Source organism: Macaca mulatta, chromosome 18, assembly GCF_049350105.2.
Source record: "Macaca mulatta isolate MMU2019108-1 chromosome 18, T2T-MMU8v2.0, whole genome shotgun sequence".
In the NCBI taxonomy this organism is placed as follows: Eukaryota; Metazoa; Chordata; class Mammalia; order Primates; family Cercopithecidae; genus Macaca; species Macaca mulatta.
The window spans coordinates 19520667-19545543 of NC_133423.1; the positions used below are offsets into that span (position 1 = coordinate 19520667).

Consider the following 24877-nt stretch of genomic DNA (forward strand, 5'->3'; position numbering starts at 1 on the left):
GATGAGCTATGATAAGGCTATAAAAACGATGAGCTGTAACAAGCAAGGTAGTGCAAGATGATGGGTGGCTGCATAGGGTGGTTGGGGAAGTGACATCTACATGGAGGCAGGATTGGTTAGAAGGAGCCAGTCAGGGAGCCCTGAGAGTATCCAGGCCCTGGGAAGGCCTTGAATGCTCAAGAAACTCCACAGAGCTGCAGGGCTACAGCAGGCAGTAATGTGCTTTGTTGCCTCAGGAGCGGGTGGGCCAGGTCAGGAGGACTCTGGGCAAAATGCCTGGAAGAAACTTCATGAGGCAGAGAAAATTATTCTCCTGGATGAGATAAAATATTCCTTCAGTATGGGGAGGTTGGGTAAGGATGGGAAATAGATGGAAGGGGAGTAAGAAGGGCAGAGATGTAGGTGGGTTCCAGAGAAAGTCTTAGGGAAGTAGTCAACCTCCAAGAATCCAGAAGATACTGAGATTGGGGCAATCTGTTTCTTATATCCTAGGTTAGATGCCCATGGAAGCAATACCTACCTCTCCCACTAGAGTAACTGGCAGCACATTATATATGGGGTTTTGGATAGTTTCACAGAGACTCTGGTGCCTCAGTACAGCATAGAAACCAAACAGTTCATGGTCCCCGGGAACATACATAGTGGCAAGAACAGCCAGGCTTGAAGGGATAAACAGACAGCAGTAAGGGATGTCTCAGAGGAGACTGTGTGTGGACAAATTGCAAATGCCCTCAGCAATGTCTTACTACTATGAAGGCTTCCCCTGGCCCCAGGAAGTTAGGTTAACCCCAGGAAAAGCAGAGTTGTTGCTGTTTGCTGGGGATTAACTGCCTGCTACCTCCACAGGATAGAGGCTCAGAATGGAAAGGGAATAATGGAAAAATAAAGTTGGTCTCTTGCACATGTGCATTTATGGATTGAAGTTCCTACCTGCTTCATGTGGAGATATCTTCCAGGTTTGCTAAAAATTCACCTGCAGCACGTATCCACACCCTGGGTTGATTACAAACTCTAGGATGAAAGCCAAGTCATCTGGAGGCAACATGTGTAAGCCTGTGGGAGAGCTGTCTAACAGAAGGGAGCTCGATTCCTAGAAGTCACTGTTGATTCTGGAACTATCAGTGGGCTGTGATGAGGCTCAGTTTGAAAAAGTATAAGAGAATGTGTTAAGCCCTCTGAGCAGGTAAAAACTGGTCTTAAAAAAAAAAGGGTGAACAGGTGAAGGTACCCATAGAGGTTTTAAAAAATTGTTAATTTTTAGTAAATTAAGTTATTGATTTCCAGAATAATACCTAGAAAGGAAGAGTTCGGAAAATGATTTTTATGGCTTTTAACTTGGATGGTGATTTTTCTGAATGAACTAATACTCTTTCTGGAGAGGAAAGGGCAATACTATTAATAGCAGCAGCCACTAGAGAGAGAGTACTCTTCTGTAGTCTCTCTAAGAAATAGCTATTAAGGTTATAGTGAATTGAATCCCCTCAATGGTGCTTGTTCCTAATTTACCAAGATGTACCTCTCCACATGGTGTGCGTGCATGAACACACACACACACACACACACACACACACACACACACACACACACACAGTGTGTGAGCACACAGGAGCGATACTATGCCTGGAGAGAGATTGAGGAACAATCTTCACTTCACTGCAAGGCCAGTGCACAGTCTCAGAGGGAGATGGTTTCTAACACTATCGAAAAAGTAGCTGGGATTACAGGCATGTGCCACCAGGCCCAGCTAATTTTTGTATCTTCAATAGAGATGGGGTTTCACCATGTTGGCCAGGATGGTCTCGATCTCCTGACCTCGTGATCTGCCCACCTCAGCCTCCCAAAGTGCTGGGATTATAGGCATGAGCCTCCACGTCTGGCCAGGGTCATAGAATTTTTTTAGTGAGAGCATTTGAACATTTTTTTTTTTTTTTTATGAGTAGACAAATTTATTTCAAAAAAATACAAAGCACATGTGACAAAACATTAACATCTGTGATCAGAGTATGAGATCTTTTTAATTTCAGAAGTTGGAGGTAATACAGATTTTGGAGTTGATAAGGCTGGAATGTGACCAGGGGCACCAGTGGTTCAGGTGATGTGAAGGAGAAGGTCATTGGAGGTAAGGAGATCAAAGAACCAACAATCCAGGGTTGGGAGGGGTCATCCATGCATGTATGGAAGGCATCGAAGAAGAAGACAGTCATTAAGGTGCAGATGAAGATGACTCAGTCCTAAAAACTCACATAATAATAGCTAATGTTTATTCAGTGCTTATCAAGTACCAGGCACTGCACTATGAATTGTATATATCATTGTTACATTCATTTTATAGATGAGAACAATGAGGGTTACAAAGGTTGGTAAACTTTCCCAAGCACCACTGCTAGTGAGTGTCAAGTCTGTTAGTTCTCAGACCCAGACAGCCTGGCCCCAGAGCCTGCATTCTTTACCACTTTTCTCTCAGTATCTCTGAGTGGTGTAACTATTGCAAGGGGACAGAGGGCATAGGGTACAGTGTGAACCTTAAAGAAGTGGGAGGTTTTGCAAGGGGAAGAGGAAGAAGTAGTCTTGAACAACTCAGTCTTGGCCTTGAGGCATGAGGAGTGTGAATGACTAATAGTCTCCACTGAAGGTAGCTGCAGATTCCAGACAGCGGTTTCCTCCAGGGGAACACAGGTTCTTCCTAGGGCAAGGAGGTGGAAGGACCCTTCTAAGAAAAGGTGGAGAATATTGAAATACCCCAAGGCCATGCAGGAGGGTGGATGGAGAGACAGGGTGAGGGAGGTAGTCAGATGCAGAGATTACTGGTGTCCTCTGGCAGCGACATTGGTAAACACCATGGAGGCCCTGAGGAGTTCGTTGCTCTACCTCTATTGAGGCAGCAAGTGGTGAAGCAGTGAGCGTATTTCTTCCTAGAGCTGCAGTGACAAAGTACCACAAGCTGAGTGGCTTACACAGCAGTAATCTGTTGTCTTACAGTTCTGAGGTTGGAATTCCAAGATCAAGGTGTTTGCAGGGTTGGCTCCTTCTGAGGGATGTTCCAAGCCTCTCCTTTGGCTTCTGGACGTTTACTGGTGATCACTGGCATTCCTTGGGGTGTAGAAGCCTTACCCCAATCATGCCTCCATCCTCGCATGACATTTTTCCTGAGTGTGTGTGTGTGTGTCTGTGCACAAGTTTCCCATTTTTATATGAACCCCAGTCATATTGGATTAGGGCCCACCCTAATGACCTCATCTTAACAACTAATTACATCTGTGAGAACCTTGTTTCCAAATAAGGTTGTGTTCTGAGGTTCTGCGGGGTAGAACCTCAACACTGGAATTTTGGGGAGACAATCCAGACTATATAACTGTGGTATTAGGGGTACTGCTCACTCCTGGCCACTCACATTCGATTGGGAATCTGTTCTGAGCACCTGAGCATTCAAGACAATTTCTGGGTATAGCAGGGAACATACAAATGAATGAAACAAAATCCCTGGCTTCCAGGGCCTGAACTTGGGGGAGGTAAAGGGAGTGGCTAAAGTATGACAAACTCAGATGCCTAAAACACAAGTCAGATCTAATTAATGCTGTAAGTGAGATACCATCAGATTATTACATAAATTAAAAAATTAATGAGAAGGAGAGTAGGGCTTCGGACCTAATTTGGTTTATTTTTAAATTTTACAGGTAAGGAATCTTAGTTCTAGAAATGTTAAATGGCCTGCTGCAGGTCTGCCAACTGGAAATCTGCTCTTTCAGTTACACCATGTATATAAACACACACCCAGCCCCATTTTCTATTATGTCAAATGTCTTTGAGATGTATTTTTTAAAAAATATTTTTATATGACTGGTCAGGAAAATGATTACCTAAACTTACGAACATGAAGTAGCAAATAATGTTTAAAAGAAGTCAGAGACATTTCTATCTATGACAGTGACTGAGCTGTTGACTAAATATTGACTATAAATCTTCAACCACCCACTATCCACAGGTGCCAATCTGCCTACAGCTCTACACAATTTATATAATTTGTATTTTATGCCAAAATGCACTGTTAGTTTCTTGCATCCTTAAAAAATAAAACCATTAGCCACCTTGAACTACTGCAGTCTTCTCCTCCAAATGTCCTTCACCTTCTTAAGTGAGGTCAGAGTAGCCTACCTGGGAGAAATGGCTGGGCTCTATGCAAAGCCCTGGATTCTTCACTGCATTGACAAATAAACTTTGACAATTCCAAATTGTAAAACTACAAGGTCGAACTGGGAGCCACTTGACAACTGTGGGAAACAAAATGTCTGTCCTGAGTTTCCTAGGTAGGTATGGCTGGATTTGGTGGGCACTGTGAAGTGTGGTGTGGAAAGCCTAGGAAAAGAGAAAGAAGGTAAGGGGCAGTTGATCTTCCCCTTTTTTGGTTTATAGTGAGATTTTCCCAAGAAAGTGAAACTATCTTAGAAACATGGCAACAGAGAGTAAGAAGAAGAAATCTGGAATCAATTCAACATTGAATTTCTGATTTACAGTATACAAATGGAAAATAAAACTGGCTTCATTATGGACAACATTTAGGAAATAAGGCCACCGGGTTCAAGAGGGTCTGGTTCTCAGCATCAGAATTCCAGAGTTTGCTGTAAATTTGACCTGGGCAGCACCACTGGGCATAAGACTGCCCTCTTGTTCCTGGAAGTGAGGTGCAACAGCCAGGCAGTGCACCACCGAGTCTCTGATTTGGGAAGGACAAATATAGTAGGAAAAAAATACCTTGCTTCTTTCCTGGTTCAAAATTTGTGATGAATTATGCACATTTTTACCATAATAATTAAAAAGTTCTTAAAGCTCTTCATCTATTTCTTATCAATTGTCAAGTAATAGAGTAGCAAATCCTTATTCTAGCCTTTCCTTCCTTCACTCAAGATGCTTCAGTGTGCGATCATGTCAGTGTCTAAAATGTGTTTAATATGTAGCAGAGATATAATGATGAGGAAGGGAGACATAGTCCTTGTCCTCAGCGTAGAGATGGAGATGGATAGTCATGATATAATCGATATAATCTAGAAATACATAATTCCAAGCTGTAACAAGGTGACTGAGGAAGAATGAAGAGAACTGTGAGAGTACAACCTGTCCTCTGTATCCATGGGGATTGGTTCCAGGACTCCCTGTGGATACTTCAACCCCTCAAGTCATTTACAGCCAGCCTGTATCCACAGCTTCTGCATCTGCAGATACCGACTGTATACAAAAGGGGAGCTGATTTAGAGTGGGTAAACAGGGAAGGCTTCCCTGAGGACACGACATCTGTGCTGAGTGCATAAAGGTGTAGAGGTATTAATAGGCACAGTGTGGAGATGGGAGGTGGAGTGTGAGCAAAGAAGGTTCCGAACAGAGAACAAGTGCAAAGGAGCAAGGCTGGAGTCGGGGGTGGGGTAGGGCAAGAACAGAAGAACTGAAATAAGGTGACTAGAGCAAGTGGGAGAGAGAGGCAAGAGAGGGGGCTGGAGGTGCGAGCATATCAGGCAAGGGCAGTCACCTTTCTGAGCAATGGCAAGCTATTACAATTTTTAAGTGAGGAGCAAAAGATTCAGATGCTAGCATTGCAGGACTCTCCCCACAGCTGCAGTGTGGAAGATCAACAGGAGGAAGGCATGAGAGGAGACTGGAGGACCAGGAGAGAGAGGATGTTGCAGAGTAATGATGAAGATGGAGGAAGGGCACTGGGTCAAGAAATATTGAGGAGGTAGAATAGTTTTAGAATCTGCTTTTTCCACCTGACATATTGCGGATCTCTTTTTATTTATTTTTAAATTTTTGCCTGTTTTCATTTTTTATTGGATTGTTACGTTTTCTTTTTCATTTGTATTTTTTTATTTCATTTTAAGTTCCAGGATACATGTATGGGATATGCAGGTTTGTAAAAATATGGAATGCTTCACGAATTTGCGTGTCACCTTTGCATAGGGGCCATGCTAATCTTCTCTGTATCATTCCAATTTTAGTATATATGTGCTGCTGAAGCGAGCACTGTGGGTCTCTCTCTACATTTGAAAAATGTTGATCTCCATAATCAGGTCTCTATGATAGTTCCTTGTATGGATTAACTATTACATATTCAGTAATCTCCTGATGGACTTTTTTTTTCAATTGCAAATGACTCTGCAAATTGTATCATGTATTAATTGTCTGATTGTTCCCTTAATGGATATTTTATATTAGTTGCCAGACCAACTCTCAGAAACATACGAGTTTATTCTCTCACTAATAGCGCATAAGACTTCCATTGTCTATCCCCTTTTGAACCCCAGTGTATTGTCAGTCATTTTAATTTTAGCTGGCAAATAGGTAAACACAATTCAATATTTTAACTTGCATTCTTCTGATTACTCATGAGACTGGCCATCTTTTCATGTGTTTACTGATCATTTATATTTGTTATTTTGTAGATTATCTATTTCTTTTGCCTATTGATGTCTCAGGATATTCTTTTCCATGTTGATGAAACATAACTTTTTTGTAACCCTTTGTCATATGTACGTAGCAAAAGTGTTTGCTAGATTTTTGTTCGCCTTTTAATCTTCTTGACAGGGTTTCCTATTCTACTTTGTTCTGCTTTTACCATATATATATATTTCTTTTCACTTCTAAGTAGCGTCTGTCATCTGTCAGTGGTTTTCTTTATGGTTCTAGTTTTGTTGACATATTCAAAAGGCCTTCCTCACTGCAAGGCTAGAAAAAGGTTTTCCAATGCTTTATTTTCTATTATGAATTTACTTGGAATTCAGTGTGAGGAGTAAGGGAGGGATACTTATTTATTTAGCAAGCACCTAGTCAATTGTCCTAATACCTTTTCTTGAATAACCATTATTTCCTTCTCTATTAGAAATGCCATCTTTTTTATTTACCAAATCCCCAAATACATTTGAGCTCAATTCTGAACTCTGTATTCTGTTTTTGATCTCTCATCTTGTGCCAGATTCACGCTGTTTTAATTACTGTTATTTTGTAACACAGTTTTTATATCTGGCAGTGCAGTTTTATCCACATTATTCTTCTTTGTCAAGTCTTCCTGGTTATTTTTAAATATTTATTCTTCAAAATGGATTTTAGAATTATTTTCCCAACTTACACAAAAATATCCTGTCACAAGTTTGGTAGGACTTAAATTACATTTATACGTTTGCTTTACTCTAGCATTCTGGGTCATTACAAGTTTTTTCAAATAGTGACTGAAGTAATTTAATTTGCAATCAAGTAAAATTTGGCATATATTGTGACCTATCTTTCTGAAATATATGAGAAACTGACAAGCTGTATATTATGTAATTCACTAAATCACTGTATGGTTCTAGATGATTTATTCATTCCACAAATATTTACTGAGCTAAGCATATGCTGGGTGCTGTTTTGAGTACTGGGATACATGGTGAATGGGCAGGATCCCTGTTCTCATATTCCAGAGGGGAGAAGCAGTGGAGCTTGCCTTTGACAACAGATGGGGTGGGGGTAAGGGTGGGAAGGCCACAGTGACTGCAGACAAGTCTTTCCAAAAATACTTGCTTGGAAAAGAAGAAAGGAAATTGAGTGGCAGTTGGTCATGGGGGCAAGGAAGGTTTTTGTTTTGTTTTTAAAGTGACAGTCACTGGAGCATATTTATGTGCTGCAAAATGATCACCAGAAAGAGAGAAAATAAATATACAGAGGAGAAAGGAGATGCTTGCAGGATCCAGCTCCTTGAAGGTGAAAGTAGGTGGAATGTACTCCACAAGTGGCATGTTAGCTTTTGATAGAAGGAGCAAATTAATAATAGAAATTTCAGAAAGAGTGGGCCCAGATACAAGCAGATTAGTGTTTATATCACTACAGAAACTAAAGAGGTGTCTTTGCATGGGCAATAACCACATTTATACTACTATACCAATTATTCATCCATTTCAGCAAAAATGGGGATGTTTTATTCCAGTGTTAAGCTTAGACGTCATAACTTCTTTGTTGGAAACTGAATTTTGTAGGGCTGAAAGCAGTGCTTAAAACAATGTCTGGGACACATATGACACTTAATATTTATTGACTAAGTACACAAATTCATCTTATATTGCTGAATGGAATTTTCATACTGTCTAGGTGATATCATATCTCCTGTACAGAACTGTCCTGACTCTTAGTACTTCCACGTCAGTATGTAATATTTGTGTAACTTCACCATATGCTATAGTAGAAAAGGCATTGAACTTGGAGACAGAAGGCTTGGATTCAATCATCTGCCTTGCCAGTTTGTAGTTACTTAAAGCTGGGGAAGTTACTTAGCTTCTCTGGGTTTTACTTTTCTCATCGTAAAATGAGCCAATTGGGATAAATCAGTGTTTTTCAATCCTTTTAAACTGTTGGATATTTTCTTTGTATAAAAGGTTTTCTGGAGCCTACTATGTACAGCAGGTAATCAAGGACTCCTCAGACTTAAGTAGAGATGTGAGAAGGGGAGCCCCACCCATCCTGCAGCAGTGTCCTTGAGCCTGTCTCAACCCTGCCTTCATTTTGCTGAATGGAGCTTCTCAGAGCAGAATTTACAGAACTCATAAGATGAGCTCTAAGGGCTTTGAGAATTGCATAAACTATGGCGTGTTCTACCTGATGTGATTTTAATCATCCTGTGAACTAAAGAGTGCATGGTACTATTATGTCTTTTTCACAGATGGGAAAACAAGGTTCAGAGTTTATCATTGGCCTGTAATTTCTTGCCTAGTAGATGGAGGAGCAGAGATGAGAGCCCCAGTCCTTTTGTTGCCATCAAATGATTTCCCTCATCTGGCTTCCTGTTGATTCAGTGAAGACTCTGACTAAAATACCCGAAAGAATTTCTAACTTGTATTACTGTTCACATCCACACGCATGTCATAAAATCACTTAAAACTGTTTGCCTAAATGTTTTTCCGCACCTGAATTAGCTAAGTTACAGAACCTTTAATCAAATTGTGAAAAATAATGAGCTGTGAGGAATCATTATAATTTCTCAACAGAAATCTCTAAAATGCAAATCAAATGAATTGGCTGAATACTTATATCCGTTTAATTTTGAAATTAGTTTCATTTTTGAAATAATCTTCAGATTGAGACAGATGAGGCATGCAGTTCTACTTATTGTGAACCGTGGTAAAATAAGAAATCAGTTTTAACCCAAATGCATATTGAGAAATTAAAAGTTAAGACTAAACATTGAGTTGGGAGGGATTGACAATTGGGGTTGCCACATCAGATAAGGGCTGTCACTCCAGATTAACTGTCCTTCCCCTAGTATGTGCTCTACTCTCATGTTTGAGTTTCTACATGCTGATCTTTCTCTTGGAATACTCTTCTTGGCCAGATAAAAATATTACTCATTCATCAAGGCTCATTTCATAAACTGCTTTCTCTGTTTAGCTCACTCATCCTCATGGCCCCTCCTCCTTCATGGACAGAATTAATCTCCTTCCCCTGTGAACTCCCCTAGAACTTTGCACTGTAGGTATAGCACTCTTTACACTGCCATATAGCTAGCTGTAAAATCTGTCCTCCTTGCCAGGTTTTAATTTCTGCAAGGGCAGAGAACATTAAATATTGTAAGGGGTTTTTCCCCTACTATAAAAGTAACGTACACTCAGTGAGACAAAATTGGGGAAAATGCAACAGAATTTAAAATGAAAAAGAGTCATTTCACTTATCCATTGCCCCTATACAATCAGTGCTTAGAATTTGAAATAATTCATCTAATGTTTCCTCCACCATGGACAAGCATTGAGTTTAATTGGGTAGACATTGTTAATTTCGAAGCACTAGAAGACTGTAAATCTCTCTGTCTCTGTATGACTCTTGATGTACAGTGTAGTTGGCTGGCAGACATATAATGATGTCTGTGTATACACATATAATTCTGTAGATATTTAGAATAAAGAAGGGATTTGCTCAAAGTATGGTCAAGCTTGTTTGGAAAGTATTTCATGAAGGCACTTCACTCTGGAAATCACATGCGTCCTTATCGCAAAATTTAGCAGACTTTAATGAATTCCAGCTGTTTTGTCGAGTGAGAACTGGTTATTTATTGAATTGAGCAAACTGACACATATCCCAAATGGTGAAAACATGCTCCTGTAGGTCCTCACAGTTAATGGTCTGAGGGTAATCAGGAACGAGTACCATGTTGCCTTGACAGATCCATCATTGCACTGAAGAACATGTTGCTTCAACTTTGAGTTCAGACCCTGGCAGTTGTCTACCTCTGGCTTCCCACTCTTCTTCCATTCTCTACTTCTTTTGGTAGGACTGACAGTCTGTGCTGTGGTAAGAAAGCTGGGCTCCAGAACTGCAGTCTGAGAGGTGTGCTTGCCGTCAGGACCACACTGTTGGTCATTGGCATCGGTTCACTCTAATGAACATGAACAATGGCATGGAAGCTGTTTTATTTGTGAAGGTTGAATAGATGTATGGATGAAAATAGATCACTAATACCGGAGTTCCTAGCTGACAAAAATTGAGATAGTACCAAATTATTCACCCACAGGATACTATTAATTTAGGCACTTTCATATTTATAACTTTTTTTTTAAAGTATAAGAGTTATAACAGTTCCTTGTAGAAACTTTGTAAAATGTAGAAATGGATAAAAATGTAAATCAAAATCAACTATATACCTGCCACACAGAAATATTGACTGAACATTTTCATATAGTTTACTTTCAATCTATTTCTCTTAATATACAGATACATGAGATCATATTGTATATAAATATTCTATCCTTTTTTCATTTAGCTTTTGATATTTACATTTTGAGATAGATCACTTTAAGTAAATATTGAAACATTTTAAAAGCTTAACATTCTGTCGAAAGAATGAAATAAAATTAACCATTCTTCTATTGTTCAATAGCTAGGCTGGTTTCATTCTTTTCAGTGCTAGATATAAAATTTCAAAGAATATATTTCTATGTAAATTATTGTCCTAATTTTAATTATTTCCTTATGGTAAATATGTATCACAGGAATTATTACACCAAAGGGTGTCTTAATTTGTTTGGGCTTCTACAACAAAATATCCCAAATGGGTGGCTCATCAACAACAGAAATTTATTTCTCATAGTTCTGGAGGCTGGGAAGTCCAAAGTCACATCATAGGCATACTCAGTTTCTTGTTCATAGACAGTGCCTTCTCCATGAGACCTCAAATGAAAGGAGGGGGGAGAGTGTCTCTCTCAGGCCTTTTTTAAAAAGGGCAGTAATCCCTGCGTGACCTTATAAAAGGGCCTAATCAATTGCCAAGTCAACTGCCGAAGGCCCCGCCTGCAAATATCCTTACCTTGGTTATTAGGTTTTCACATATGAATTTTGAGGAAACACAAACATTCAGACCATAGCAAAGGATAGGAAGCGTCTAAGAGTCTGTATTTGTTGATAAACTTCTGACCAGAGAAGTTAGAGACATTTACCCTTCTGTAAGTAATTGTTGCAGTATGTCCTCAAAAAATATTTGAAATGTTTGCTATTTTGGTAGGTATAAAGCATACCTTATTTTTTAAGATTACACTCAATTAGTGAAGTTAATTTTTTTTTTTTACTATTAATCCACTTGCATTTTCTATGTAAACTGTTAATATCTTTTTTTTTTTTTTTTTTTTTTTTTTGGAGAAAGAGTCTCACTCTGTTGCCCAGGCTGGAGTGCAATGGTGCAAACTCCGCCTCCCAGGTTCAAGCGATTCTCCTGCCTCAACCTCCTGAGTAGCTGGGACTACAAGCACGTGCCACCACACCCATCTAATTTTTGTATTTTCAGTAGAGACAGGGTTTCACCATGTTGGCCAGTTGGTCTCAAACTCCTGACCTTGTGATCTGCCTGCCTTGACCTCCAAAAGTACTAGAATTATAGGCATGAGCCACCACGCCCAGCTGTAAACTGTTAATATCTTTTATAAGGGGTCTTTGTGTTCTTCATAACTACCATAAAGTTTTTTTTATCCCCCCAATTTTTTTTTTTTTTGCCTTTTCATTTCATTTTTTTTTCTTGAGGTATGGTCCATTATATTCATTGATATTATATATTTTTACTGTCTGTTTTTGCCTTTTGATTTTGATGTTTTGAGTGTAGGGAAATATATCACTGGTATATATTTCCTTTCATATATTTATGCTTAGAAAATTTATCTCCTTCAATAAAAGAAAGTATCTTCCTAAGTATGGATATTTATTTGTATTTTAATCTATATTCTTGTTTCTTTTCTATGTTTAAATCTGTTTTATTTTTTGTTCTGTCTTACTGCATTAACAAGAGCTTACTGACAGTCTCACATAATCATGGTGATAGTAAGCATAGATTTTTTTGTTTGCCATTAGTAGATATTGGCTGTCAGCTTAAGGTAAATATAGTTTATTATGTTAAAGTTGTTGATTTATATTCCTTTTTCTACTACAAATAAAATGTGTATATTATGATGAATTAAAGGCAGGTTTGGAGGTAAGATGTTGGGCATGTTCTTTAGGGTTTCTAAACGTTAATTATTAAATGGAGTCTGTGATGCTATCTTCTTGATAGGGTTAATGAGATAGTAAAAGGAGGTAACACATCTGAACCCCTTAGCATAGGGCCTGGAAACTAGGAGGTGTTTAATAAATGTCAGCCATTATTTTTGCTATTCTTAGAAAAAGGTGGGAATTTTGTGAAATTCCTTGTATTTATTGAGCTAATCATATCACGCTTAATACTAATAGATACTCGTGTATTGATGGGATAAAGTACTTGGCTTCAGTAGATTTTTATTTTTATATGCTCTCAAATTTGCTTTTTAGTTTTTTTAAAGGTAAATATTAATGTCAGGCTTTTAGTAATCTTTAAGCTGGATGTTATCCATGAAAAAATTGGTTATTATTTGGGGCTAAGCCATGAATACTAAGAGAATCCTGTAGATTTTGTTAGGAAATAAAATCAGTATCTTCTTGAATTACCTATCAGATATTTATTTAGCACTCACAACTATAGTCGAAAGGCAATGTCAGCCAATCTTTTTGACTACAAAGGCCTAGCAACCTTTTTGTTTAGATTTTGTAAGATTATTGGGAAGAATTACTTGAGAAAAGATGCTACACTGTAAGATGGCACAGTGGTTTTAAGTTTTCTTGGCATAGGGAAGGCATTTCTTTCTACCTTCAGAAAATTTATTCCAAAAATTGAGACTGAAATATTGAAGCCTATGTTAACTTATTGTCAAAATTAGCCTGAACTGGGGCCATTTATCAATACAATTCTTGTTTTCGTTCCCCTGATGAGATACAATGAAAAAGTTATGAATCATGATGATAAATGATTTTAATCTTCTTTTGGATTGAACATTCAGTACAGCATTTTTGGAATGATTTACTATTTTTAAAGGTCTCTAATGTGAAGATACCTGGTAGCCTGAGACAGTCTATTCACAAGCGTTTTGTAAGCCATTTTCACCCATCTGTAAAAATTTGAGAACCACCATCTCCTGTTTCTCTCAATTAAGGGAACAGGAATAAGTCGATTTGTTTTGTGGTTTCTTTTCATAAAAGAGAAGAAAGGCGTCTGTGACACACTTGTGTGCATGGTAGGAGAGGCTTCTTATGAGATTTGGCAATCTCATATATGGGATCTTTAGGTCACTTAGGAATATTTGTGTCACGTCCCATTCTTCCCCTACTACTTCAGCTTCTCCCTCTCCCCATCCGAGAAATTTCCACTGAGGCGGAGCCTCACCATGGCCATGCTCAGGAACTCTTTTCAAAAGAGTCTGTCTCTCCTTTCAATTCTGGAGGCATGGAAAAACAAAATGACTCTTTTTAATGTGCTAAAAATAGCATCAACTTAAAAATTCAGATTCTAAAAGTATCTCATTTTTCTGTTAACTCTCAGTAGAATTTCAGATATGTAAGTATTTATAACTGAAATTTTCTATCTTAAGCACCAGACCTTCATTAGAATTTTTTCTTTTTTCTTTCTTTCTTTTTTTTCTTTCTTTTTCTTTTCTTTTTTCTTTTTTTTTCTTTAGGACAGAGTCTAGCTCTATCTCCCAGGCTGGAGTGCAGTGGCGCGATCTAGGTTCACTGCAACCTCCGCCTCCTGGGTTCAAGTGATTCTTCTGCCTCTGTCTACCAAGTAGCTGGGATTACAAACCCATGCCACCATGCCTGGCTAATTTTTTGTATTTTTAGTAAAGATGGGTTTTTACCATATTGGCCAGGCTGGTCTTGAACTCCTGACCTCAGGTGATCCACCTGCCTCGGCCTCCCAAAGTGCTGAGATTACAGGCATGAGCCACCACGCCTGGCCAGAATGTAACATTTTTGATTGAACTAATTCTCAATGGTATTGCCACTTCTCTTTAAAAATACAGGACACAGAACATAATTGCAGTTTTTGATGGTTCAGTCTTTCAGATAAGCATTATTGATGATACTGTGCTATAATGATGTAAGTGAGTGCTTTTGTGGTCGTTCATTATGGGCCCAGCACTGTTCTAAGTGCCCTTCGGCAAATAAGTTATTTACTTCTATGTTTACTTAAATAAAACTCTATGTCATAGGTACCATGATTGCCTTCATTTTATAGGGATGAAACTGAGGCCCAGAGAGGTTGAGAAACTTGTCCAAGACCGTAATCTAGTCAGCAGAGAAGCGGAGATTCAAACCTATGCCGCCAGAGTTCAAAATCTGCCTTTACCACCATATTATATTCTTTCCTCGTGCCTTACATGGTGGATGCCTCTGGGCTAGCAAGGGCTGTTTGCCCTATTATTGTTCATTTTGAGTTCTTACATCTGTACATTAACATGTCTCCTTAAGCTTTCCTGCTGTCATCTACTATTTCTCACCATTTTCACTCTTCCTGCTTTTCAATTTGCTGCTATTCACAGGATTTGGGCTGGAAAATCAGAATAAAACTTATTAGAATTGTGTACCATCACCAAGTATGAATTCTGCAATAAGTTTAGTTTTGGATAAGGAAGAAAAACCAGAATTTTGGATAAGGAAGAAAAACCAGAAGTATTACAAAGAATAATAATTGCAATTATGTGTTGAGTTCTGACATTCTACATTAGATACTTAACCCTGTTACCACATTTAAAGCCCTGGATAGCTCCCAAAGTCGGGCCTATATTCCCCATGTTAAGAGTGGGAAACTGCCACTGGGAGGTGAAGGGATTTGATGAATCTACCCTCAGCTAGTAAGCTGAAACAGTTCAGGACTTCTTGACTCCAAAGCCCTTTTCTCATTCTACTTTTTGGCCATTAGGTTTTACTCTAGTTTCTTTAGCAAACACTTTTCAATTTAAGTAATCTTTCTTATTGTTAGCCTAATTACTATGATGCATTTAGAAGAATGTTTTGAAGTGTAGACTTAAAGCACAAAGTGATCTGAGGCTTTATATCAATAATAGTATAAGAAACTTTTTGAAGGGTGATTTTAAACAGTCCACGATGTTTGTAATTTTAATAGCAGTGAAACGATGGATTGGAGTTAGATGTGTCTGAAGTCTAGAAGTCAGCAAGGCATCGTTTCAGTAGAGCATGCAGCATGGATTAGGGGAAGAAAATAGGATTGATGAGCAAGAGACAGAGCCAAGAGACGTTTTGGATATGGAATTAGCAGAAGTTGTGACCATACTGGGGGAGGTAGTAATGAAAGAAGGGTCAAAGACAGCTTTGAAATTTCCAGTTTATTTGAATTGGTAGAAGAGATCTCATGTGTTGAGATGCAGAATGTAAAAGATGGAACAACTTTTGAGAGGGAAGGTCAGTTTTATTTTAAACATTTGAATGTGCTAAACTTGTGGGATGTTCAAGAAGAAATCTCAGACATCTGAAAATGAGGGTCTGTCTTCTGACAGTATTTGCAGCTCTTAGAGATTCTACAGGTTCTTAATGAGCAACCTGAGTGGTGTTTTTGATGAAGGTGGAGTGTCTTGTATATCAGACATTTTTGGATTACCTCTCTAGCATCCATCTCCCTTTTGTCTTTCTTGAAATTACTGAATTTCCCCTAGAACATGATTGGTGAATTTCTAATGCACTTTTCATCTGTGCAGCAAGATAATTTTATTTATTGGAGACAACTAGAGGGTACCTCTCTTTCAAAGAAGGCAGGGAGGATAGGAGAGCAGGATAACCCTGAGTACACATAACTTTGGAGTTTTATAAGAACTACAAATAAATAGACCCACTCCAAAATTTTCTATAGTTAGGGAACAGAATAACACTACTTTTTGTTTTATTCCTTGCCCAAATGATTCTTTCAGAGAGACCCAAGTAAAATGCCTGATCAGAGATTAAATGAGAAATTCACAGTACATACCTTTAACTCTGCTTGTTAGGCCTAAAAATAATGCCTTACTTATGATTACAAGTTTCAGTGTGTTTCAGAATCTCTTTTCTTAGTTCCGAGCATCTTTGTCCACTTCAAATGACTGGCAACTTGGTGAAATTTAAATTTCTCCTTTCTTTTAAGTGTGATTTAGTTTAAAATAAGCACATAGGTAAGCACAAAAGTGCTTTAGCATGCTTCTTTAAAATGAGAAACACCCCTGTCCTTAGGGACTGTCAGATTTATGTCCTTAGATGAACAATAATTACATTAATAATTTGAAGGGCTAATTAGCATTTTATAGTAAACACATTGTTCATCACACTAAAAGGATGAGTATATGCTTTCTGCAGAATAATTGCTTTTCAAAATCAGAAGCCATTTATCTTACTTCAGCAATATATGCTACCAACTGACCAAGAGTACTCCTCTGCTGACTTTTTTCTAAATCTTTAATCTTTTTTTTTTTTTGAGATGGAGTTTCGCCCTTGTTGTCCAGGCTGGAGTGCAGTGGCACGATCTCGGCTCACTGCAGCCTCTGCCTCCTGTGTGCAAGCGATTCTCCTGCCTCAGCCTCCCAAAGTAGCTGGGATTACAGGCATGCGCCACCATGCTGGGCTAATTTTGTAGTTTTAGTAGAGACAGGGTTTCAACATGTTGGTCAGGCTGGTCTCCAACTCCTGACCTCAGGTGATCCACCCGCCTCGGCCTCCCAAAGTACTGGGATTACTGGCGTGAGCCACTGCAACTGGCTGTCTTGATGATTTTTACAACAAAAGTTGCAGAAATTAAAACATGGAAATATGGACTGGCTTTAGTTTCTACTTGTGTGAACAACAACGAAAAAGCAACCCATACTTTGTCCTCTGTTTTTCATATACTTCACTCTTTCCAGTGTTTCTTTTCTTACTGAATTTTACTATGGTATTTATAATATATATGTGTGGTTTGAATTCACTTCCTCCCCTTTTCTTTCTTCGGTGTCATGAAATGCAGGAAATTGCCATGGTTATTTCTTTATTGCATTAACTCCTGAGAATACACTGATTTCACTTTAGTTTTTGCAAGTTCAAAGCTTACTGTGGATAAATGCAAGAAGACTTTTCATCAGGATATTGGCCTTCCTCCCCTGAAGCCCCCTTCAAGGGGTTCTATCTGCCTGCAGCCACTTTCAGTACTTCCCTAACCCACAGTTGCAGCAACTCCAGATCGACAGTCTTGTCAGAGCAAATGATCTAAAATAAACATCCGCGTGTCGGCCTGCATTAAGAATCCTGACAAGGATGCTTTGCCTGTATCAACTACAAGCCGACAGTCCTTAGAAGCACTTTGCTTATTGCCTTGGTTCAGTGGCTGAGGGAGAGTAGCTGTAAGGCCTGAAGTCTAATTTTGAATGGTTTAGGATGTTAAAATCCAAATGAAACCATCAAAGACCCCCCCCCCCCGCTTTCCTCCTCTTGACAGGTTTCTCAGTTGCAATAGTTATCTCATGTATGTGAAACTCTTGGAATCAGTCAGCAAATTACATCAGGACAATCCCAACAGTACTATTTTGTATACAAAGACACTAGATGAGGAAATAAATGTAAATATCAAGCCCATAGTTTTGCAGGCGAACCTCCTTTCTGATGTTTTCTTAGCTACTTAATGCCCACTAAAACTTTATCTTTGGGATTCATACTGGGAACTATATCACAATACCAAAAATTATCAGTTAATAATAGCTACTCTGTCTTTGTGGTCCTAAAGAATATTCCGTAGACTTTCCTTTTCTCTAGTGAGCTTTATATTGTGAGCCCAGAAAGAGAAAAGACACTAAGTTTGTATATTCTGTATCTTAAAGCCAGAGAAGTCAGTGCAGTCCTGGGAAGGGACTTTTCTATTAATGTTCTAAGGTTTGGCATCCTCAATAAAGTGATTAATATTTGAACGTTACAAGTTTCCCAAAGAGCCCTAAGAAGAATTTGAAGGGAGCATTATAATGCTTCAAAGCTGTTGAAATTTTATGTGCCCAGCACAAATTAAGGAGAAATTGCTTGATTATTATTAGGCTTATCTGATCTATTAAAATAGCCAGTTGAAATAAAAGAGAGCCACTCTTCTGCAGTAATTATCTAAACTGATTATCTGTGTTAACCATATCTGAGTCATTATCATTTTTATACATCACTTCAAGAGATACAGCCTAAAAGCCTGAAACTTATATAATAAGGGGAAAAACCTAATTGTAGATTTTCTTCTTTAATTTTAATTTTATATCACATTTATCTAAGTAATCTCAGGAAGTCTTTAACACTATAGGAAAACTACTGAGAGGAGAGAAAAAGGCCACAATTTAATTTATTATAACATTTTCTTAAATCACTGCATGTTGCCTCTCAGACTATTTGCAGTATGTATTCTATTCCTGGCAAACAACCCTGAGTGTCTCATATTAATTGTGCTTAGAGTGTGGTTGTTTACTTAAAATACACCCCAAGTCACACCTAGGCTGAAGCACCAAATGCCAGTTCTTTAGAATTTAATTTTTTAAAAAGCAGAACTATTTCCCCTGTTACCTACCTGAAAGTTTTGTCACATTTGATCTAAATCAGAGCTTTTACTAAGACAAAAAGAACAGTTACCAGTTGTAATGGTGAATTTTACGTCAGTTTGACTGGGCTGTGGCGTGCCAAACATTTGAGCAAACATCATTTTGGATGTCTTCATGAGGATGTTTCTGGATGAGATTAAAATCTGAGCCAGTAGACTGAGGAAGGAGGATGTTTCTGGATGAGATTAAAATCTGAGCCAGTAGACTGAGTAAAGCAGCTTTCCCTCTCCAACGTGAGCAGGCATCATCTAATCCACTGGATGCCTGAATAGAATAGAAAGGCTGTGTAAGGGGAAAATTTGCTTGTTCTGCCTGTCTTTGAGCTGGGACATCAGTCTTCTCCCACCTTTGGCCCTGGACTTGGACTGGAACTTTCACCATCAGTCTTCTAGGTCTCTAGTTTGCTACCTGCAGATCTTGAGACTTCTCAGGCTCACATACACGTCTACCATTGGCTCTGTTTCACTAGAGTACCATGGCAAATACATCAGCTAACCAAAGTCCACAGAATTTTGAAAATGAAGGTGTTTCATACACCTAATATATTAAAATTTAATTTAGAATGCCCATAAAAGTATTTAATCTGCTCCTGGGGTAGAATGAGCCAATAGTGAGCAATCTGTTCTTTAGTGTTTTAGCCATTTCTGATGTGAACAGAGCCCTGTTGACCCCCTTGGGAATCTACTAGGAAAACGGGGACATCAAAGGAACTCCTGGGTCCCCCACAGACTTTCTCAGTTTAAGAAAGGTATAGATTTCTCCTGCTTGGGTGGACCCTTCCTCAAAGTCCTGACATTTCAAAAATGTGAAATAATAAGTCATTATTTGTCAGAATGTGAACTCAGTCTAATTGGTATAAGAGTTAGTAAGTGGCCCAATATGTGCAGATCTGTGGAGTGAACCGTAACATGGATCCAATACATAATATCTTCCTTCAAGATGTAGGCCCACAGTGTAAAAAAAACAGATATATCGTAATATTTGGAAACCCATGATGGAGTGCACAAATGAGCCGTTGAGGTAGGAATCCCTCATCTTGATTTGGTGGCAGCCAAATAAACTCCATTTACTAAAAAAAGGGATGTGTGCACTTGTTGGAAAATATTTAAAAATATTAATTTTAGTTCATTTTAATTTAAGAAATAAAATATATTTCTGAAGTGGTCACCAAAGATTTAACAATGCGGCCAAGTAAAAACTCAAAGTGGATTGGGCTGTCGGTGGAAGGGAGGGCTAAGAGGCTGGCCACTTACGAGGCTTTGCATGTCTCATGAAACCTGACCAATATACAAGTAATGGAAACTTATGTGGCCAAGTCTAATGTTTCGGTTCTACTGAGGCTGCCTCCTGGTTTTCTCCCTGTTTTTCTCCCCTGTTATGTTGTAATAGGGTTTATCTGGGGGCTTGACTGCCCAGCTAGAGGCCACATCCCCAGACTCCTTTGTGGCTAAATATGGTCCTGAAATTCTATTTCTCCAGCGAAATGTGAATAGGTGTATTAAGTACAACTTCTACAATAAATTGCCCAGACGGAAATTACCTGGTTCAGACTTCCTTTTCTCACCTTTCTGGTGAGGAAAAGGCACTGGGGGTGAATCAGCTTTGACTGTGTAGATTCTAAGGGGTCCAAGCTGGGAGGGACTCATGTCCCTGAATGACCTCATGGAGCAGAGCTGCCTCGCTTTCTATCATAAAAGAAGAATAAATTATTCTCTACTTTTCTGGTCATATCAGCTAAGCCTTTATTGAGCCTAGCTAACACAGCTACTTATCCTTCCTAATGAAACAGCAGAAGAATCCCTCAGTTTACCTCATTGTCTCCTCTGATACCTCCCCTCCACACATAACCAACTCTGCCTGCATACACACCTATTCCTAACCTTTATCTCCCTGATTCCTGACCTTTTGAAAGCTGTTATGCCCTCAGATAGCTCAGAAGTTATAAGAAGAATCTTGTGAACAACTTAAAGTTATTCACCAAATACACACACATGCTAAACTTATTTTACTCATAAAGAAACTGTCTTCAGAGTACCTTTTCTCATCAATAATTCCATCAGGTTTAGTGCTTAAGGCTTTTATATGTTTATTTTCTCTTTTTATTTTCTCTCTGTGTGTCTCACATATACATTATATGTGTTTTTAATAATAATTTAGAGTAACTAATGAGAAGTCCAACAAAAGGCAACTTTTTTGAAATATCAAATTGGAAAACTTCAGTTTTCAAAAGAATCAGCATCTAAGAAGCTCTCCATTTGTGCTCCACATTTAATGCTAGAAATCTCTCTTAGATAATGTGAACACTACTACTAGTAGTTTGGAGAAAAGTAACTCTAAAAAATAGCAGATAGGTGAATTTTGTATCAAAATGTTAACCAAAATTCCTAAAAAATGTACATGTAAAAATTCAGCAAAAATATATAGCCCTAATTCCTTGTTTCAAATAAAGGAATTTGTTGGTTTGTAGAAATGCTGCCTTAAGTGATTTTAGTAGTGCTGCTTTGTATCTTTCATATATTCAATATGAAAATCCTAGTCACTAGACTACTAGGGGTCTCAAATTCTATAATATTCTCTGTAGGAATGAATAAATAACCTTTTCTAAGAATTATAGACAAAGTTATTGTATTCATAAATGCAATAATTCATATATTTTAAGTAGTCAGTGTACTATTAGGTTACTATAGGTGTTATTTTAAATGTTAATAATTAAATTTTAATCATTGAATTCCATGATCTTAATGAAATAAAACTTAAATAATTAAGTCTATTCAAAGAAAGATGGAAGGAGAATGCATTTCTAAAAAAGAATACTTAACTTTTTTCTTTTAAACAAGATGAGCCCTGGACAATGTGAGCAATTAAAGACAGTAGTAATGAAATGGTTGTTCTGGTTCCTGATATTATTAAAAGTAAGAAAAAAAATTTAAGGGCAGTGTCTGGCATATGGTATCCTGTTAATTAAAGTTTGTTATTAAATGAATGAATAGTACGTCCTAGGGAGTGGGGGTAATGGGTGACACTTGAGTTGGTCTTTAAAGGATGAAGAAGGAGTTGACTAGATGGATGGAAGGAGAAGATAAGGAAGCATTCCAGGTGGAGAATAGCACATACAAAATACTGAAGAATGAAACAGCTTCCTTGCTTAGTGACCTGTAGGAAGTCTGTGCGATGGAAGAAGGGAAGGTGGAAGTAGCATAAGGGATTGTTTTCTCACCGCATTCAGCATGGCAACTTTCTTTTCACTAAAATCTAAGGCAGTCTATATAAGCCAAGAGAGAGAAAGAAGCCACTCCCAGGCATTTCCAACTACAGCAGGAATTTATAGGGTCTGTGGAAGGATGAACCTCTGCAGAATTCAGCGCTGCATGAAATGCTTTAGTAGTTGTAAGAACAAAGAGCTTTTAAACACCTTCTATGAATACTTCAATTATGAACTCTCAGTAACCATAGACAAATCCTGAAGATTATTTGCTACTGCTATATCAGTTCTAATGCTAGGAAGTGACTAGTCCAATGTGGACTGGTCTGGACGGGACCTGAGATGAAGAGCGGCACACAGTGAGACATGTCCCTTAGCCTCTGATGAATAGGGATGGGGATTAAAGACAGATTCACATTATATATTACTTGATTTATGTACATTTCTCAATACTTTTTAGTAAATTCTGTAAGATTTATCCTGCACCATGAGTTCAGTAACTTTCAACTAATCTAATCTTTTTGCTGTCTTTATAAACGCCAACAATAAAATAACCTCTTTAGAAACTGCTAAAGACATGTAAATTGGGTGGAGAAACTGACAAATGATAAAATAAGAGGTTGTGCCCAGGGTGGATAGCCAGGAAAGAAACACCCTTTACAAAATGCACTAAGACTTGTGTCTTTTGGTTGCGCTTGGTTTGTGTAGACAGGTGTATCTAGTGACCTGCGTCTGAAACTGCAAGGACAAAATTAGCTCTTTAACACACAACTGGAAGCCAAGGTATTCAAGTCCATAAGAATCTAAAAACTCTGAAAGTGTTTAAAAATGGTTTAGGCAGAAAATTTTGTATAAGTTTTGAAAAAGGTGAGTAGGTAATTCTATGTAAAATGCTAGTCGATGTCATCCTAATGTTTTGAAAAACAAACACGGTCAGAATATAAAAATGTTACTCTATAACGAGAATAATTTTCATTTTTAGGGAAAGTAATGTACACAAATTTGTTCCCATATACCCTTTTGTAAATGGTAATAATTTTTGTTACATTTTCCATTCAGAGGACTGGACCTGGAGTCTTACTTTGTTTTTTGATTTTAGATGGAAAAATGACCTTATAAAGAGTTACAGGAATTTCCGCTCATTTGGGGAAGACTATGTTTTTTTTTTTTAATTTTGGAGAAGCCCCTATGAGGGTAGGTGTAGTTATGCCCCTACTCACTAGTCTCAGAAAGTGTTGACAACAAGACAACTGAATAAAGGCGTTTCACACTGAGGTGTTAAGAGTTACGTTTAATGATGGAGACTGGGTATATGGCTACCAAGGGTGAAAAATCTTTCCCCTTCCCTTCCTCCCGCAATATGTACACACTGTAAATTTGAATACAGACTGTTATATGCCTGAAAATTAAGAATTGATTTTGATATGATCATGAGAGATTCAGGGAGAAGAGCATACCTGATTTCCTTGTCATTCAGTCTTACAGAAAAGACTGACAAAGCATCAAAGACAATTCAGACTTTGGGAAAACTGTATTGGGCTTTTGTTATCTGAGCCATGGTGCCAACTCAGTCCCTTGTCTTTGAGGAACTGGTTTCCCTTGAGAAGATAAATATCTGGGGAGAAAGTTGATCTTCCCAGACATGACATAAAATGTGAAGTGGGTGCTACATTGGAGAGGGCAACTTCCTCCACATCTCAGTTGGTCCCAGATGCCAAGGCAAGGAGGAGGCAGGTGGTGATTTCCTGGAAATGGGTGGTTTTGGGCCCTGCAGATTTAAAAGTAGCCATTCTAGTAGCAGTTGTTAGTTATGTTTTGTGTTATATTTTCTTCTGTCATCCCTCAGCCTTCATTAAAGACTTGGTCTCATACACACGTATTGTGGGGAATTAAGGTATGTCCCATGCTTTGTAAGGCGCCCTGGAGAAGAACAGTCAGCGGCTCAAAATCGGAGTGGGTGTTGGGGCAGTGCCGTGAGGGAAGACGGAGGGCAGTAGCCTGAACAATAGTTTGAAATCTGCTGAAGATGCATTTCTGCCAGTTAGGTGAAGTAATCTCAGGTAATAGTCATTAGGGGATATAAAATACATATAATCTGTTATTGTATAGGGTCAGCAATCTATGGGTTTTATGTACAATAAAAGTCACTCTTATTGAAGAGAATTAAAACGAGACAACAAAACAAAACCCCAAAGTAGAAAAGCTAGATACATTGAGATGGGCGGGCGGGGGAGAAGATAAAAGAAGACAAAGTAAAATCTTGCCTTAGAATTACATTCTATCAGTGAGAGGTTGTTCATGGCATAGACTTTGTCATAGTATTATCATGGACAGAGAATATACAACTTGATGATGTATTGGGGGATGTTTTAGTCTAAATTTGGGGTCTACAAACATTTTCTGTAAGGGATCAGATAGGAAATACTTTGTGCACCATTCAGTCTCTGTCACATCTACTCAACTCTGCAGTTACAGAACAAAAGCAGACATAGTCCACAAATGAACGAGCGTAGCTGTATTCCAATAAAGCTTTATTTACGGAAACTGAAATTGAATTTTATAGAATTTTTAATGTCACAGAGTACTCTTCTTTTGATTTTTTCCCCACCATTTAAAGACGAAAATCCATTCTTAAGCTTGTGGGTTCTAGCAAAGAAACCAGTGGTCAGAATTAGAGGTTCTTATTGGGGGAGATGTCGCCCCCTAGGGAGCATTTAAATAATTAGTGGGGATATTTTTTGTCTTCTGATAAAGTATT

The 24877-nt window shown here is 38.3% G+C and overlaps 1 protein-coding gene and 1 non-coding gene across 2 annotated transcripts in view; both read right to left on the minus strand.

The window, feature by feature from the left end:
- CDH20 (cadherin 20) overlaps positions 1 to 24877 on the minus strand; it is a 223159-nt gene that overhangs the window by 158904 nt on the left and 39378 nt on the right. The gene's annotated exons all lie outside the window — the stretch shown is intronic.
- On the minus strand, positions 5902 to 6010 carry LOC114673934 (U6 spliceosomal RNA). The gene has a single exon (XR_003724772.2). It is a non-coding gene; the product is annotated as a U6 spliceosomal RNA (small nuclear RNA).